Below are 20062 nucleotides of genomic sequence, written 5' to 3'. Positions count from 1 at the left end.
AGTTTAGGCACGAGGACTCTTGAGTATGAAACGAGGGAGGTATATTTTTTGAAGTAGAACAAGACTTCAAACTTACTTCAGTTGACTTCAAATAGGCAAGCGGAGGTGAAGATGGCCTGCTTTGGAAATGGAATTCCTTTTTAAATATAATATTTATTGAAGACAGTTTTAACAAAGACAAATAGCAATAGTGTTAGCAATAACATTTAGACTTATATACAATTTCACAGTGCTTTACAGCCCTCTCTAAGCGGTTTATAGAGTCAGCAGCATATATTGCCCCCAACAATCTGGGTCCTCATTTTACCCACCTTGGACGGATGGAAGGCTGAGTCAACCTTGAGCCTGGTGAGATTCGATCTGCCAAACTGCTGACAGCTGGTGATCAGCAGAAGTAGCCTGCAGTACTGCACTCTAACCACTGCGCCGCCATGGCTCACAAAAAAACCTTTAGAATAACAAAAATAAGGAAAAAGTGAAGAGATAAGAAAAAATAAATAAATAGAAAGAAATAAAAGGTTATAAAGAAGTGACTTCCAACTTTGTAAGAGTGGTTATAAATAATAATAATAATAATAATAATAATAATAATAATAATAATAATAATAATAATAATAATAATAATTTATTAGGTTTGTATGCCGCCCCTCTCCGAAGACTGTGTTTGTTTTTTGCCATATCTCTCTCTCTCTCTCTCTCTCTCTCCCTCCCTCCCTCTCTCTCTCTCTGTCCTTACATCACAATCGCTTTCCTTTCCTGACTGGCAAGTCTGTTGAAATCTTTGTGGTGCTATGGAAATTCAAGCTCATGCAGGTCACTGATGTGCAGTTCTTCTGATTTTCAGAGGACTTGTACGAGCGATAATACAGACTGAGTGTTAGGATATTTAAAATTTAATAGCTGGAGCAATATAGGATTGGAAAATAAGTAAGAACACACAGTTGTAGCTAATTGGTTAAAGAGAGCTGGAGATAAGATAAGCTGTGATTCGTTTGTCATTTGATGTTGTTATTTCTGGGTTGGTTGGTTGGTTGGTTGGTTGGTTGGTTGGTTGGTTTACTTACTTACTTACTTACTTACTTACTTACTTACTTACTTACTTACTTACTTACTTACTTACTCATTTATTTATTTGATTTGATTTGATTTGATTTTATTTTATTTGTATGCCACCCCTCTCCGAAGACTCGCGGTGGCTCACAACAGTAATAAAAACAGTATAACAATGGGACAAATCTAATAATAAAAATATATAAAACCCCCAATAATTAAAAACCATACAGCACATACACACCAAACATGAAATATAAAAAGCCTGGGGGAGATGTCTTAGTTCCCCCATGCTTTGCGATATAGGTGGGTCTTGAGTAACTTGCGAAAGACAAGGAGGGTGGGGGCCGTTCTAATCTCCGTGGAGAGTTGATTCCAGAGGGCCGGGGCCACCACAGAGAAGGTTCTTCCCCTGGGGCCCGCCAAACGACATTGTTTGGTCGACGGGACCCGGAGAAGGCCAACTCTGTGGGACCTTATTGGCTGCTGGGATTTGTGCGGTAGCAGGCGGTTCCGGAGGTACTCTGGTCCAATGCCATGTAGGGCTTTAAAGGTCATTACCAACACTTTGAATTGTGACCGGAAACTGATCGGCAGCCAGTGCAGGCCACGGAGTGTTGTAGAAACGTGGGCAAATTTAGCTGACGATGCTCCTCTTTGCCTATCTTGTTTACTATAAATATATTTATTTCTATAAAAACTGGTTCATGTCTGTGTCTCTGACTCTATTTGGATACTGGCTGCACAATTCTCTGACATTGCACGAAGCAACCAGCGATGGATGTCAACCCTCCTCACCCCATTCATAACGTAGCTCCTGAAATCTCAAATAAGATTAGCTGAGGGTCAATCGGTTGAGTTAAAACTGTAGAAAGTCAGTACCCGCCCCTCCTAGAATAATGAAATATTTTAGGAAATATTTAAAAAGGCAGAATATTTTATTTCCCCTAAAAGAGAAATAGATATCTTAAGGGAGACAGAATCTTAGAGCTTCAGCTCCTTGTTCCCAGCAGTTATTTATTGCCCATTGAGAAGGACTGAGCCAAAAAGGGATAGGTGTGTAAATAGTAATAATATAAATAATAATGTAATAATAGAGTAGAATATACTAAAAAATAAGTAACTGTTATTGTGATATTGGCATGGACTCACTGTAATGGGGAAAATTGTTTGTTTGGTTTTTTTAAAAATAATTTTTATTGGTTTTATAGGTTTACATAAAACAAACATATAACAGTGCACAGTGCATGTGCCCGTCACCTAACAACACACACACCCCGTCACCCCCACCACCCCTACAAGAGGATTCAAATTTTTTTACTTATTTATCTATCTATTAATCCTTGGCTCTATCTTGAACAAATATTACTAAAAGAGTGATTGTAATTTATTTTTCATATTTACATCACAGATTCTACTTAACATATAGTCTTTTACCTTGCTCCATCGCACCATCAGCTTCTCCAATTTATTCTCATCAAAATTATTTAATCTTATTTCCATAATTTCAAAATGTATGTGATCCACCATATACCAGTACCAATTTTGTAATGTCCATTTTGTAGAATCTTTCCATCCTAATACCATCACCGCTTGAGCACTTTCCAATGCTGCGGTTTTAATTTCCTTAAATTCTCCTAGTTCCCTATATTTAATTAAAATTGCTATTTCTTTTGTAATAATCCAGTTAATGTTTAACATTTTATAAATTTCATTCTGGAATGAAATGTAGTCCAGAATGGGGAAAATTGTTTGTGTATTTTATGTTGTGTGTGTGTGTTGTGTAGTTTTTGATCTTGAAAATGTTCAAAAAAATTATTTTAAAAAAGAAAGAGAAGAACTGGGCCATCCTATCTACAAAAGAAAAGACCCTCAGCTCCAGGGTGATGGGATTAAGACATGACCCTCCAGGACATAATAGAATTATCTAGCAGTAGAGCTCACTGCATTGCAAAATAGCTGGGGACATTGCTGTACACTTTATGAAAGAAAAAAAGAATTTAGAGAAGGAAAAATGGAAAGAGAAAAGAACTCCAAAAATGAGAAAAGCTAGTTCCAAATTGTTGTAGTTAGCTCTAGCCCAGCTCCTGCCCCAAGGACTGTGGATGTGGGGGAGACATCCACATACTGCAGGCCTGTTTTGCCCCTGGTGGAATCTGATGATGAAGGCTCCTCTGACCAAGAAGACATGAGTGACAGGGAGGAGGAGAGTGTGGCAGACAGCTCAGAAGGAGATCAATTATCTAGCTCCTCCTTGGATTCAGAACAAGAGTTAATGATACAGCCACGCATGCGGAGAGCGATGCATAGGCAACAATAACTGAGAGATTATTATCAAAGAAAATGAGGCCACCTGTGGTTGGGTGGGCTGTGGTGACTAGTGAGGCTGCTATAAATAGCAGCCTGTGGGTTTGGCCATTGTGGAAGATTATCTGATCCTTGTTTCGTGACTGCTTTACTGACTTTGACCTTTTGTGTGCTGCTTTTTCCCCGCTTTGAAACTAAACCAGAGCAAAGTGTGTTTCACTTTGTGAAAGAAGAAGGACTGTGAATTGCCTCACAGCTGCAAGCTAAGTATCACAGAACTGATAAGGGACTTGTACAAATTACCAGTTTGTTTGGAGATGAGTGCTCTTTGCTATACCAAAAGAGGGCTTGGGTTAAGTGAATTTTCCTTATAAAGAACATTGTTTTGAATTTTCAAACGTGTATGTGTCTGAAATTTGTACCTGTGAATTTTTGGAAGGAGTCTACCAGAGAGCCTGACAGAACACAAATTAGAAAAAATATGGATATAACAACAAAGATAACAACAGTGATCCATGTTTTGTTATTACTACAGGCACCTTCGGTGGGACTATTTCTCAAAAATGCAGCCAGTAGAAGATACTGCAGCAAGATATTGTGCAAGCATTATCATTGTTCTTAACACACTGCAGTGGCTGTCAGGCTAACCTTAAAATACTTGTGATGGCATATAAAGCCCCCAATGGTTTAAGATGGGGACATTTCTCCCTTACACATCAGCTAACTGCTAGTGGAGATGCATTCTCGAGGGTACAATATTTGCTAGAGGGGTGCTAAGCAGTCACCTGAAAGGGCATTCTTAATAGAAGTGATGGTAGTTTAAAACCCAACTATTCATCCAGATAAATTCAAGTTCAGTGGGCATATCATATCATCCTTCTTATTGATGGCCTGTGCTAGCATTTTTGTAGCTTTACAGTGTAGGCAGCAGTTTTCAAGTTTTAAATACATGAACTATTTTAAGCAAGGCTTTTTTACTGGAGCACGGATTAAAGGTTTTAATTTATTTTAAACTCTTTTAAATTACTCATTCTCTGCTTTAGGGCTGCTTTTAACAGGTTTTAAATAGTAAAAAATATATGTATACTATTTATTACCCACATAAAGTTAGTCAATAAATATTTCAACTATAAAGTTTGAACTAGATTTTCAACCCTCTAGAAGACTACAATTTGAGTACTAAGAGAAGGGAGTGGATGGGATTGTTCCTGTGCACGAATTCCTTTGATTGCCACCTGAGAATTTCTTGAATTCTTTTTCCAGACTTAGATATCTCACAAAATGAGCGACTGCTCGTTCAGACAACCAGCTCTTTCTCTTTCCCAGTCCTTTTGCATCCCTTCCAAATTTGAGATTGAGCTGTTTTCTCTATTTTCAGAACTCCGTGGGCAACACAACCATCTAAGAATGGGCACATTTACAATTTTGGAAGCCAGGAGCCTGCAAAGAATCAACAATTGTCAGCTCTCCCAGGTAAAGCAGGCAGGAAACCCAACTAGATTAGCTGATTTGACTTTATTGTAAGGCTACATTAACAGACTCTTGCAAGTCCAAAGGTACAAAATTCCCACCACCATTTTTAATCACTCAAACCATTAAGGGTGATGGTGTCTATTGCAACTTTCTGTGATCAATTTGTCATGGCCAACTTAACACGAGATAATTCAACATGGGATTAGTTCTTTTTATTTATTATTCATCAAGGCATGACAAAATCTGGTAACCATAGGAATCATTTCCTTTGATAAAATAATTTTGATGAAAATGCGGTCAACAAAAATAAAAGGAACTAAGTAAATCCCACAGCAAATTGTCCTGCAACAAGTTGGCCATGGTGAGTTGTCCTGTGGCAAGTTGGCTGTATAAGAGACCCGGACATTTCCAACCTCTTTTTTTGGGGGGTGGGAAGGGGAAGGTGCAGCTTATATTCCAAAAAATACATTATGTCCTATGCACCATCTCTTCCCCACTTTCCTCAAGGTCATTCCTACAGTCCATTGTACCAGTGGAACAATATTTGAGCACCAAGAACTTTTCTTAATTGTGGGTTGTGGTGAGTTGTCCCATTTCGATAATTCAGGTAGGTCTTCCCTAACTTTCTTCCTCTAATTATTAAACCATTGGTGGCTCCTATCTCTCTTGTCTGATTACCATATTTTTCAGAGTGTAAAACGCACAGGAATATAATATGCACCTTGATTTTAGAAGAGGAAAGCAAGGAAAAAACTACTCTGAACCAAATGGTGTAGTAATATATTATTTAATAAAATACCAGTGTAGCAGAGCAGAATACTTTTTACAACCATGTACACTTTTTACAAACTTCAAACTTGACAGCTTTAAGGCTTACGGACTTCAACTCCCAGAATTCCTCCTCCAGTCATGCTAGCTCAGGAATGGGAGTTGAAGTCCACCAGTCTTAAACTTGACAAGTTTGAAGACCCTTGCACCTCTAACCCCTAACCCAGGGGTCTTCGAACTCGACAGTTTTAAGACTAATGGACTTCAACTCCTCCAGTCATGCTAGATGGGGTAATTAGAAGGCAAAAACAACTTTTGCCTGTTTTTTCACAACAATGGAGTGGGCAAAGAGTTTGGGAAGCCTGTAGAGAGTGCTGGGGCATGGCAAAACTGCCCCGATTTTCGAAAAAAAAATAGGCCATTTTCACAAAAATGGGCCATTTTCACAAAAATGGGCCATTTTCACCTGGTTTTCCACAAAAATGAGGGCATTTTGGTCTTCCCCCAATGCCCAAGAGCTCTCTGCAGGTTTCCCATGCCTTCTGTCCATCCCATTTTTGTGAAAAATGGGATGTGGTGGCAGGGCTTTGGGAGATCCCAAATGCCTGTATTTGCTGTATAAGAGACCCGGACATTTCCAATCTCTTTTTTTTTTGGGGGGGGGGGGGGGAAGGTGCAGCTTATACTCCAAAAAATACAATATGTCCTATGCAGCATCTCTTCCCCACTTTCCTCAAGGTCATTCCTACAGTCCATTGTACCAGTGGAACAATATTTGAGCACCAAGAACTTTTCTTAATTGTGGACTAATAACTGAATGTCTACTCTTTCTCAATTCTTTGCTTACTCTTCGTTGAAATTCAACTTTGCCCCTATCCTCTTTCTATAAACCTATTGACCACTAAGTCAATAGACAGTAAAACTTTGAGGAATTTGCACTTCTACATCCTTTTCTTTTTGAAAAAGACTCAATGTCCATGTCTCTGTGTAACCATGTTTCCTATTAGTTCATTTGATATTCTTGAAACTTTCATCATTCCCTTCAGTTTAGTTCTTTTTTTCTCTTCTGTCTCCAACTTGTCCTATATGAGGTAGCTACAACGCCTATAACATCAAATCCTCTTTACTAATTTGTTGATAGTAAACACTAATGGATGTTTTAATTGCAGAATGTTTTTAATGCTTATTTTATAGTTTGTTTTTTTTATTGTATGCCATTTAGAGTCACTTTTATGATATGGGTGCCTATGTAAATTGAATGAATAAATAAATAAAAACTTGACTCATATTCTCTCCATTAAGAAGGAGAGCATATTACAGGCTCTTAAATGTAGAAAGAAGTAATTTGGCTACTCTATCATCATGTTATTTATTTATATATTTATTCGATTTTTATGCCGCCCAACTCCCTAGGGACTCTGGGCGGTTATTACAAATTAAAGTTTTTTATATACTAAATTTAGTGTTTCTCTATCCATTTTTTTCTCTTGCATCTGCTATCTATTACTCCATTCTCCATTCTTCACTCTATTCAGAAAAATAAAATAAATACGAGGTGCTCTTAATGCTGACTTGATGCATTTGGGCTGCTGTACCTAATCATGTCAACATAGAAATATAGAAGATTGACGGCAGAAAAAGACCTCATGGTCCATCTAGTCTGCCCTTATACTATCTCCTGTATTTTATCTTAGGATGGATCTATGTTTATCCCAGGCATATTTAAATTCAGTTACTGTGGATTTACCAACCACATACATCAGAGCATGCTGCTGTCATGGGATCTGAGGAGTTGAATGGTGGGATGAGCCAAGAATCTCACCCAATGAGAGCACAGATTGATCTTTTGAGCCATGTTTTGTACAGTGCTCCATGACTTCAGGGGACTCACTGCTCATAGTCACTCATGCCCTCATCACCTCGAGGCTCGACTACTGTAATGCTCTCTACATGGGGCTACCTTTGAAAAGTGTTCGGAAACTTCAGATCGTGCAGAATGCAGCTGCGAGAGCAATCATGGGCTTCCCCAGGTATGCCCATGTTACACCAACACTCCGCAGTCTGCATTGGTTGCCGATCAGTTTCCGGTCACAATTCAAAGTGTTGGTTATGACCTATAAAGCCCTTCATGGCATCAGACCAGAATATCTCCAGGACCGCCTTCTGCTGCACGAATCCCAGCGACCGGTTAGGTCCCACAGTGTTGGCCTTCTCCGGGTCCCATTGACTAAACAATGTTGTTTGGCAGGACCCAGGGGAAGAGCCTTCTCTGTGGCAGCCCCGACCCTCTGGAACCAGCTCCCCCCAGAGATTAGAACTGCCCCCACCTTCCTTGCCTTTCGTAAACTTCTGAAAAGAAGTTCACCTCTGCCGTCAGGGCCTATACATCTCCCCAGGGCCTATACAGTTTATACATGGTATGTTTGTGTGTATGTTTGCTTTTAATAATGGAGTTTTTAGTGTTTTTTAAATTATTAGATTTGTTTTTACATTGACTTTATTATTGCTGTGAACCTTCCTGAGTCTATGGAGAGGGGCAGCATACAAATCAATCAATCAATCAATCAATCAATCAATCAATCAATCAATCAATCAATGAAATAAATGAATGAATGAATGAATAAATAAATAAATAAATAAATAAATAAGATTGCTGCCCATCCTTGCTATTGCTTGGTATTCTCTCAAATCTGGAGTAAATTATTGCTAGGCATTTTTATCCTTGTTACCTCCCCTCCGGCTACTGTACCTTTCTTGACTCTCGTTTCTTCCAATTTATAAGTGGTGACCACTGCTGTAGTTATTCTATCTTCTTTACATCATTCCTTTAGAGGGAAATATTTGTTCAGAAATGGAATCTAGAACATAGAATAACAGAGTTGGAAAAGACCTTGGAGGTCATCTAGTCCAGTGTTTCCCAACCTTGGCAACTTGAAGATATTTGGACTTCAACTCCCAGAATTTCCCAGCCAGCGAATGCTGGCTGGGGAATTCTGGGAGTTGAAATCCAGATATCTTCAAGTTGCCAAGGTTGGGAAACACTGATCTAGTCCAATTCATGCACAAGCAGGACAGTCTGTATCAGTGATGGTGAACCTTTTTTGGTTCGCGTGCCAAAAGGGATGTGTGTGGGTGTGTTAGCATGTGTGCATGTGCCCATACCCCTTCCCTCTCCCCCATGCATGCGCACCTCCACGCTGCCCCCACGCATGCTCCTCCCTTATGAAACCCAGTTGCAACGCCTTGGTCTCTTCAGCCTTGAAAGACGGCGTTTAAGAGATGACTTGGGCGAAGTGTATAAAATCATGCATGAGATAGAAAAGGTGGATAGAGAAAAATTCTTTTTTCTATCACACAATAGTAGGACAAGGGGGCACTCCCTAAAACTCATAGGGAAGAAAGCGAGGATAAATCAAGGGAAATATTTCTTCACCCAGAGGGTCGTTGGCTTATGGAATTCACTTCTACAAGAGGTTGTGACAGCTGTCAGCCTGGATAGCTTCAAGGCAGGATTAGACAGATTTATGGATGCCAAGTGTATTGGTGGTTATTGAAACGGATGTCCATGTGCCGCCTCTATGTTGGTTGAGGCAGGAAGGATTCCCTCGAGTACCATTTGATGGGTATCAAGGGAAAAGGAAGGTTTTGCCTTCTCCTTCTGCTTAAGATCCCCATGTACAATTGGTGGGCCACTGTGTGACACAGAATGCTGGACTCGATGGGCTTTGGCCTGATTCATCATGGCTCCTCTTATGTTCTTATGTTCTAATATGCACACAAGCCTTACTGAAGCCTAGAATGTGGAAAAAACCAGCCAAATGAGCAAACTGAAAGCTTGGAAAAAGCATTTCCGGTTTGCACATTGTGCTGATTTTTGGCACTCTGGAGGGTTCAGGGAAACTTCCCTCCGGACTGCAAAAACCAACACAACAGGCAAACCGGAAGTAGTGTTTTCCAAACTTCCGGTTTGTCCGTTGGGCTGTTTTTTTGGCACTCTGGGGTTTCAGGAAGCTTCCCTGAACCTTCTGGAGTACAAAAAACAGCACAACGGGCAAACCGGAAGTCTGTTTTCTGAACTTAAATCTTTTAAAAGCCTTTTTAACCATATTAATTGGATTCTAGATGTATTGCTATGTTCTTTAGATATGTTGTGAGCCGCCCCTAGTCCTTGGAGGGGGTGGCATTCAAATCAAGTGAAGTGAAGTCAAATCAAATCAAATCAAATCAAATCAAATCACAAGTAAGTAAGTAAGTAGGTAGGTAGGTAGGTAGGTAAGTAAGTAAGTAAGTAAGTAAGTAAGTAAGTAAGTAAGTAAACAAACAAACAAACAAACAAACAAACAAACTAACTAACTTCTGTCTGTCTGTTCTGTGGGCTTTTTTGCACTCTGGGTGTGTTCGGAAGGTGAAATGGCCTTTCCCAAGGCCAAAAATCAGCTGGCCAGTGCGTGCATGCATGTTGGAGCTGACATAGGGCAATGCCTCATGTGCCCTCCGATATGGCTCTGTGTGCCACCTGTGCCATAGTTTTGCCATTGCGGCTCTAGACCATTTCAGACAAGTGACCGTCCAGTTTCTTCTCGAAAGCCTCCACAACTTCTGAAGGCAAGCTGTTCCACAGGTTGATTGTTTTCACTGTTAGGAAATTTCTCCTTAGTTTTATTGCTTGTTCAAATGTATGTATATATACTGCTCAAAAAAATAAAGGGAACACTCAAATAACACATCCTAGATCTGAATGAATGAAATATTCTCATGGAATACTTTGTTCTGTACAAAGTGGAATGTGTACAACAGCATGTGAAATTGATTATCAATCAGTGTTGCTTCCTAAGTAGACGGTTTGATTTCACAGAAGTTTGATTTACTTGGAGTTATATTGTGTTGTTTAAGTGTTCCCTTTATTTTATTTGAGCAGTGTAGTTATAGTGTTACAGTTGTAATATAGGATTCTTCCTAGGGGTTAGTTAGCCATTGATAGGAGGGAGTCAATGCTGGATTCTATTGGGAATTTAAAGGAGACCTAATCTTCCCCAACTTTTAATTTCCATTGTTCCATGCCTATCAAATTTCCCTAGATTCATGTTCAGACTCTAACGCCTAGAATTTCCACTCTGAAAAGCATTGAAAAGATTATTCACCCATTAGTATAGAACAGTGTTTGCCAACCTTGGCAACTTGAAGATATTTGGACTTCAACTCCCAGAATTCTGGCTGGAGAATTCTGGGAGTTGAAGTCCAAATATCTTCAAGTTGCCAAGGATGGGAAACACTGGTATAGAAGATATTGGAATGGGCTGGAAGGACAGGAGGAAGAGCTGCTACTAAGGCAACAGTCAGATAAAGTAGACTTGAAAATAATACGAGAAAATATCTCAGGCAAGCCCCTTCCTCATTCATACATGAAGATTAAATGTCAGAAGGAAGAAGGATATTCAGAGTAGCAGGATTCTGTTACTGTAGCCATTACTGTAAAGATACTGAAGCCTTGACCTAGTGGCAGAAGGTTCTTAGTCTGCTCCATCTTGAAGAGCTGACAGTTACGACCTTCAATTTCTCTACTGTCCTATTCAAAAAAATTCACAAAAGAACAGAATGAGATGCCTCAAAGAATGCTCCAAAATTCAGTAGTACCTTTAAAAATGGCATTAAAGGTGATAACATTTAACTCTAAAACTCCCAGAGCCAAGAAAAGCTTTGAACAAAACACCTGAGCATTCAGTACAATCTCCAGATTTAGATTCTATGTTTTTAGGAAACTGGAGGTAGATGATCATAAATCTTCTTCCTGTAAAAGTGTTTCCCTTCCTCCTAAGAGCTATGTGTCACCCAAGGATATTGTTCCCCTTGAGGTCCATTAAGTTGCTAAGACCTAGCAGTATTTGATATTATTATACATCTATTTTAGACTGATACAGTCATTGTTAAGTGAGATCTAAATCAGGATGAAACTACATGTCACCTTGGCAAATGTGTGTTCACACACCCACATTTGTTAAAATAAAATGATTTAGGGCATTTTTAGGGAAGAACTTGGAGCAGGAAACTGCATTTAACTCCATTTATGTTTGCTGATATTCATTGGCAAATTACCGATGTTTTAACCTCTCTTGCTTCCAGGCTAGTTTTCCCATACTATATTCCAGTTTTCTTTTACAGACTCATTAGATTTCCAACCTGTTGTGCAACCTAATTCAACTTTCCCAGGGTCAATCAGATGTCTTTGAGAAGCCAAGGAAATGGCTGTGAACCTATTGGCTCCCTCCCATACATTTTCTCCAGCCTGGGGAGAAAATACAGAGATATCTAATCTCACTGAAAATAGCAATAGAACTTATATACTGCTTCATACTTGCTTTATATTCCCCTCTAAGCAATTTTGCATAGTCAACATATTGCCCTCAACAATCTAGGTCCTCATTTTTCCATCCTTGGCTGAATGGAAGACTGAGTCAACCTTGAGTCGGTGAGAATCGAACTCCTGGCAGTAAGCATAATTAGCCAGCAATACTACATTCTAACCACTGCACCACCATAGCTAGTATCTGTTGTGGTTAGCTCTGGCCAAGCTCCTGCCCCAAGGACTGTGGATGTGGGGGAGACATCCACATACTGCAGGCCTGTTTTGCCCCCGGTGGAATCTGCTGATGAAGGCTCCTCTGACCAAGAAGACATGAGTGACAGGGAGGAGGAGAGTGTGGCAGACAGCTCAGAAGGAGATCAATTAATCTAGCTCCTCCTTGGATTCAGAACAAGAGTTAATGATACAGCCACACATGCGGAGAGCGATGCATAGGCAACAACAACTGAGAGATTATTATCAAAGAAAATGAGGCCAGCTGTTGGGTGGGGCTGTGGTAATTAGTGAGGCTGCTATAAAGAGCAGCCTGTGGGTTTGGCCATTGTGGAGGATTATCTGATCGTTGTGTTTCGTGACTGCTTTACTGACTTGGACTTTTTGTGTGCTGATTTTTCCCTGCTTTGAAACTAAACCAGAGCAAAGTGTGTTTCACTTTGTGAAAGAAGGACTGTGAATTGCCTCACAGCTGCAATCTAAGTATCACAGAACTGATAAGGGACTTGTATAAATTACCAGTTAGTTTGGAGACGAGTGCTCTTTGCTATACCAAAAGAGGGCTTAGTTTAAGTGAATTTTCATTATAAAGAACATTGTTTTGAATTTTCAAATGTGTGTGTGTCTGAAATTTGTACCTGTGAATTTTCGGGAGGATTCTACCAGAGAGCCCGACAGAACAGTATCTAGGTGAAATTAGGCATTTTCCCTCCAGTGTGGATCACATTATAGTCAACATTGTGACTGTAATAACCTTTCCTCCAACTCCAGGGTTTGGAATCTTTTGCCATCATTCTTTAAAGAAATATTTCTGTTATTGGTTTCATGATATTTGATAATCTCGCTGCTCATTCCTAACTTCAGATAATTTCTGAACTGGTTTAAAAGCACTGTGCCAATAAAAGATTCTTCTGGGATTCCACAGTTTACACCCACTCAGTACAGGTGGGGCTGCGGATTCTACCGGAACCAGTTCTGAGTCATAATGTCACTGGAAGTCTGGCTCCCCAAGTTAGTGTTCCACCTTTTTCGACCTGAGTCAGCTGTAGCGGGATCGGATTGGAAATCATTATTTTGGAGATTTTGGTAATCTGCATTTGGTGTTTGGTAGCCGCGCAGTGATCTATGTGCCACCACATTTTCTCCCATCGGTTAACAGCACCACATACGATCTTGATCTGGTGATTTCTATAACTTCCCCAGAGAACCATAGGGACCCCTCAGCAAAGTTTCTTATGAATACCAAGTCCCTGGTAGAGAAGGACCTGGTTTGTTTGGGTGTGCTTGGCTCTTTTTGCTATGAGTTAGCTGGGGTGCAGTCTATGTAACTTAGACCTCAATCGACGGCCCGTTAACAACTCTGCTGGGCTCCTTCCAGCTGCTGCACTCAGGGTGATAGGTTGCACTAGCAGGAATGTAACTACCCTGGCTTGCAAGTCACCAGGGTCCAGTCTGCCTAGGGTCTCTTTGGATGATCTTACCGTTCTTTCAACCTGACCATTGCTGGAAGGATAAAAACGAACGATTAGTGCATAGCGGATGCCTAGATCAGCCAGGAACCCTTCAAACAGAGTTGCCATAAATTAGGGTCCATTGTCAGACCATTGGGTAATCCATGAGTGGCAAACAGTCTACTGAGTACCCTAATTGTGACTGCAGCTGTGGTTGACTCCATGAGTATAATCTCCAACCATTTCGAGTAGGCATCTATTACTACCAAGAACATTTGCCCATGAAATGGTCCCACAAAATCAACACGGACCCTAGACCATGGTGGCCTGAGTTTCTCCCATTCTAGCACTGGGGCCTTACATAGAAACATAGAAACATAGAAGACTGACGGCAGAAAAAGACCTCATGGTCCATCTAGTCTGCCCTTATACTATTTCCTGTATTTTATCTTACAATGGATATATGTTTATCCCAGGCATGTTTAAATTCAGTTACTGTGGATTTACCAACCACGTCTGCTAGAAGGTTGTTCCAAGGATCTACTACTCTTTCAGTGAAATAATATTTTCTCACGTTGCTTTTGATCTTTCCCCCAACTAACTTCAGATTGTGTCCCCTTGTTCTTGTGTTCACTTTCCTATTAAAAACACTTCCCTCCTGAACCTTATTTAACCCTTTAACGTATTTAAATGTTTTGATCATGTCCCCCCTTTTCCTTCTGTCCTCCAGACTATACAGATTGAGTTCATGAAGTCTTTCCTGATACGTTTTATGCTTAAGACCTCCCACCATTCTTGTAGCCCGTCTTTGGACCCGTTCAATTTTGTCAATATCTTTTTGTAGGTGAGGTCTCCAGAACTGAACACAGTATTCCAAATGTGGTCTCACCAGTGCTCTATATAAGGGGATCACAATCTCCCTCTTCCTGCTTGTTGTACCTCTAGCTATGCAGCCAAGCATCCTACTTGCTTTTCCTACTGCCCGACCACACTGCTCACTCATTTTGAGACTGTCAGAAATCACTACCCCTAAATCCTTCTCTTCTGAAGTTTTTGCTAACACAGAACTGCCAATTGAGGATTCCTTTTCCCCAAGTGCATTATTTTACATTTGGAAACATTAAACTGCAGTTTCCATTGCTTTGACCATTTATCTAGTAAAGCTAAATCATTTACCATATTACAGACCCCTCCAGGAATATCAACCCTATTGCACACTTTGATTCCTGACATGGTGTGCAGCCTGCAACCCACTTTTCTATCTGTTTGTCCATGTTTGGCTTTCACTTGAATCACCCTCTGGTGACCCTTGTGCAATGCCCTTAGAATTGCCTCTCATAGTGATAGAACAACAAATATGCAATATCCCCACAATAGGCAACCCCCTTGGGCTGAAATCTCATGAAATAACAAAGGGTCTTTAGCTGAGATGATGAGGCCTGAATCCAGGCCTGAATCCAGGCAGTCAATGAGGTGTCCTGTCCTGGGTACTGGGAATGGGGTCATCTATGAAGTCCAGCAAGGGCATGAAGTTGAGGGCATCAGCATGCCCCAGAGAGCGGCCCCAGAGAACGGCCAGGCCAATGGGTCAGCCAGTAGGAATAGTCCAAGAGGAAGATGGTCCATCTGGTGAGCCAGGGTGACAATGACACCAGAGTAGGGCAGTCCCCTGCAATCAGCACTAACAAGGACTTGTGATCCATGACCATCTTAAACTCTTTGCCGGACAAGTACTCATGAAAACATTTCAACCTGGCTGCTGCAAGCAATGCCTCCTGGCTGAGTTGGCTGTAGTTTTGATCCACACTGGAAAATGTCCATGAAAAGCCGGTGGCTTAGAACTGTCCTGATCTCAAAAAGAGAAGCAAAAACAACTGGGAGGGTCTCATTAAATTGTATGACGAAACTGTCCTCTGACAGGAGTTCCTTGATGGCCACAAAGGCAGCTGCTTCAGCACAGCCCCAAACCCAGATAGCCTCCTTGGCCAGCAGCCAGTACAGGGGCTCAACCACCGGATAGGCGTAGTGATTTCTGACAGTCTCAAAATGGGTGAACAGTGCAGTCAGGCAGTAGGGAAAGCAAGTAGGATGCTTGACTGCATAGCTAGAGGTATAACAAGCAGGAAGAGGGAGATTATGATCCCGCTATAGAGAATGCTGGTGAGACCACATTTGGAATACTGTGTTCAGTTCTGGAGACCTCACCTACAAAAAGATATTGACAAAATTGAACGGGTCCAAAAACGGGCTACAAGAATGGTGGAAGGTCTTAAGTATAAAACGTATCAGGAAAGACTTAATGAACTCAATCTGTATAGTCTGGAGGACAGAAGGAAAAGGGGGGACATGATCGAAACATTTAAATATATTAAAGGGTTAAATAAGGTCCAGGAGGGAAGTGTTTTTAATAGGAAAGTGAACACAAGAACAAGGGGACACAATCTGAGGTTAGTTGGGGGAAAGATCAAAAGCAACATGAGAAAATATTATTTTACTGAAAGAGTAGTAGATCCTTGGAACAAACTTCCAGCAGACGTGGTAGATAAATCCACAGTAACTGAATTTAAACATGCCTGGGATAAACATATATCCATCCTAAGATAAAATACAGAAAATAGTATAAGGGCAGACTAGATGGACCATGGGGTCTTTTTCTGCCGTCAGACTTCTATGTTTCTATGTTTCTATATCTAATAGGTGGTTAATAGCTGGTTCTTGTTCATTCAGTCAGTTCTGAGTCTTTTGGCTATCATTTTGCTAAGATTTTGTGATAGCAATAAATCTTTTATATTAGAGAGCTTAGATAGGTGAGGCGAGAGGAAAGCAATTTGAGGGGGGCATTGGGAATATTTTAAGAAATATTCTGTGAGCATGTTATATGTGCTGCCATGGTGAAGCTTGACTCTCAATAGAATTGTTGGCATGATGCTTAAAATCTTCTATAAAACTTGCAGCTATCAAAAGACGAACTGATGGGCTTCCCCCTTATTATTCAATTCATATGTTAGCACCCCAAGATACTGTACTCCAACCAACACTCTATTTTTTATTGGAGAAAATTAAACACTTCCAGACAAAGCTCTATGCTTTTGATAGACTTATTTTTGAGAAATGATTTTTCAAACTCATTTTGGGCATTCTTGGGAATGTCAGGCTATTGAACGGTCAATTTATATATAAAAAAACAACACTCCACAATTCTAAGCAAAATACCCATGGTGTCTTCTTTAACAAGATTTATGGCAACAGAATACCAAGAATTTCAGCAATTGAACTGTTTCTAATTTAGAATAAATTCATTTCCCCAATATAACTTGGTGGAAAGTGTCTTAGTTTCATTCCAATAGCTTTCTGTGAACCAATGAGATATTATTTTAATGATAATAAAGGAACTTGCAGTTGGATGTTTACAAAGCTATCTTCTTATCAGGTTGTAAACTTATCACTGCATAAAATAACCAAGATGCTAAAATGCTGTGCTCTATTTTGCTGCATTCCTGATTTCTATTTCGCTATTTTTATATGAAAAATAAAAAATATATAAAAACATCCGGTGGGCACAAAGTGCCGGACTAAAAATCAATCAGTGAACTTAAGTATTAGTCAACTTTTTTTCTTCTATACTTTCTACCTGCCCCATGAAAACGGTCTAGTAATTCTCCCAATGTGCTGTTTTTATGATGAAATCATACATTTGGGTATGTAGTTCTATTGTCAGATGTTCTCTTGCACCATGTGGACTGCTCATAGACTTGGATTTTGTTATTTCTGATTTAAAGAACCTATGGGCAAAAATGTATTAAAAAGATAGATTTGGGTTATAATAAGCTACCATGCTGCTAGAGTTCTATGGAATGCTTCATCATTACACAGACATTACAAGAAGTGGATGAATTTTACCAGCATTTAAGTCCCTAATATGTTATGGATATGAATACTATAATTTAGAGTGTAGAGTTCATAAAATTCCATGCTTTGCATTCAGGCATTCATTTTTCTAGTCTACTGTAAAAATGTGATGGTTTTGCAACAGAGGTGATTTCAGCAGATTCTGTCCAGTTCTGGAGAACCAGTAACAGAAATGTTGAGCAGTTTGTAGAACCAGTAAATACCACCTTTGACTAGCTCTGCCTCCATCTATTCTCTGCCTCATGAGTCCCAACTGATTGGAGCAAATGGGAATTTTTCAGTAAACTTTCCTTGGAGTGGGGTGGGAATGGAGATTTTACAATATCCTTTCTCTGTCATGCCCCCAAGCCACACACCCCAAGCCACGCGATGCTCCCCAAACTGTGACCACAGAACAGTAGTAAAAACTTTTGAATCTTACCACTGTTTTGCAATTCATTAAAGGAAGGTTATATTTGGAAGGTTTTAATATCATAAGTTACAAAAGGAGTAAGACAGTGGTTCCCAATTAATAATAATAATAATAATAATAATAATAATAATAATAATAATAATAATAATAATAAGTGCCACAAGCCAGAAGCCTATAGATACTTGGGCATCTTGCAACTGGATAATATCAAGCATGGCCATGTGAAAACTGTGATCATCAAAGAGTACATCCAGAGGACCAGAAAAATTTTGAAGAGCAAACTGAATGGTGGCAACACTATCAAGGCTATAAATACGTGGGCCATACCTGTCATTAGATACACAGCTGGTATAGTGAACTGGACTCAAGCAGAACTGGACAACCTGGATAGGAAAACCAGAAAATTAATGACAATCCATCATGCACTACACCCCCGCAGTGACGTTGACAGGCTGTATTTACCAAGGAAAATAGGTGGCAGAGGACTCTTGCAAGTGAAGCAGACAGTAGAAGAAGAGAAGCATGCATTAGCTGACTATGTGAAGGGGAGCAAAGAGTCAGCACTCTGGTAAAGTGTTTAGTAATGTATAATATTGGCTTTACTTCACCATTTTAATGTGCTGCAAAAGTAAAATTCTTTCAAAGGAAGTTTAGCTCCCAGTTAGATACATTCATACAATCCATTGCTCTCTTCTAAAAGCTTATTAACTTGCTAGTCAAGACAAAGCTTTGTGTTTTTTGGTTGTCTCCCATCCAAGTATTAACCAGGACAAACCCTGCTTAATCTGAAGGATTAGACAAGGTGCACTGTACAGCCCATCAGCTGTCAGACAGTGAGGCTTTTAAACATGTAAACAGGCTTAATCACTCCAGTCAATAAGCCACAAGAATTAACCCTAAACAGACCCAGTTAGACACAAATAAATTAATTTGATCCAATCACTTGAAGGATAGGAATAATTTCAACTGACTCACTTGATTTATTCTGCATCTCTAGTACCTTAAGAAAAAAATTAGCAAGACTAGCAAAAATCTACCACAACTTGAGTCCTAAGTGTTGGAAATGCAAGCATGAGACAGGCTCCTATTTTCATGTGTGATGGTTGTGCCCAGAAGCTAAAAAATATTGGAACAAAATAAGGAATTGGATACAAGAAATAATAAGTGAGCAAATTGAACTCAAACCAGAAATGTATTTGCTAGGAATAATAAAAGGAACATATACAAAATAAATTCAGTACAATACAATCCACATATTAACAGCAGCAAGAATAGTCTATGCACAAAATTGGAAATCAGATAGCAACCCCTCAGACAATGTAATTAAAAAAAATAAAAGATTGTGCAGAAATAAATAAGCTAACTTTAGACCTACAAGTGAGAAATGATAAGGAATTTTATATGGTACGGGAAAAATGGTTTCTTTGGTTAGAGAATATTAATAATTAATTTATCTACTATAACTATAGATAGGTAATATGAACATCAGGTCAAAGCCATCATTTGATTTGGAGACTTTGGCCTGCCACATAGTATGCATTAGACTGTATTTGTGGTGTGGGAATTTGGGAGGGGCTGCTGTACGAGGGAAGTAGAAATGTAGCCATAACAAATTCCTTCCAGATTCTCAAGGTCATCCTTTGTTCAACACATGCCCAGAAGTTGATGGGAGTAATGGACGCTGGCATAAAGAAAATTGGTCAACATGATGAACTTGCAGGAATGGGAACAAAGGAATTAACTTTAAACTGGATGGAGAAACCCTGGTAGCCTTAGATTCAGGTTTCTCACAGATGTGCCAACATGGCTCTGATAATAAATTGGAAATTTGAGGAATGTTGCCTCAGACTCTGATTTACCGTAATTTCAGATGCTATTTGAAGCCCCAACAGTGGATGTTAATATACTGCCTTTATAGAATTATATAGAATTCTTTATTGGCCAAGTGTGATTGGGCACACAAGGGATTTGTCTTGGCACATATGCTCTCACTGCACATTAAAAAAATAGATTTGTCAAGAGTTTGAGAGCATTTCACCGTGGCAGCCTTGGTCGACGCCATATTGGATCATTGGATCATAGGATGTACAAATGTAAATCCTTGTACAGTATTTGTAT

The 20062-nt window shown here is 39.7% G+C and overlaps 1 long non-coding RNA gene across 1 annotated transcript in view; it reads left to right on the top strand.

Moving 5' to 3' along the window:
• Nucleotides 1–20062, top strand: part of LOC139165868 (uncharacterized) — a 41275-nt gene that overhangs the window by 6473 nt on the left and 14740 nt on the right. The window contains exons 2-3 of the long non-coding RNA XR_011558825.1: nucleotides 4736–4830; nucleotides 5338–5437. This is a non-coding gene — a long non-coding RNA (uncharacterized lncRNA). The remainder of the gene's footprint in view (nucleotides 1–4735; nucleotides 4831–5337; nucleotides 5438–20062) is intronic.

The sequence above is a fragment of the Erythrolamprus reginae genome, chromosome 3, assembly GCF_031021105.1.
Source record: "Erythrolamprus reginae isolate rEryReg1 chromosome 3, rEryReg1.hap1, whole genome shotgun sequence".
Taxonomy (NCBI): domain Eukaryota; kingdom Metazoa; phylum Chordata; class Lepidosauria; order Squamata; family Dipsadidae; genus Erythrolamprus; species Erythrolamprus reginae.
This window is presented reverse-complemented; position numbering and strand designations above follow the sequence as displayed.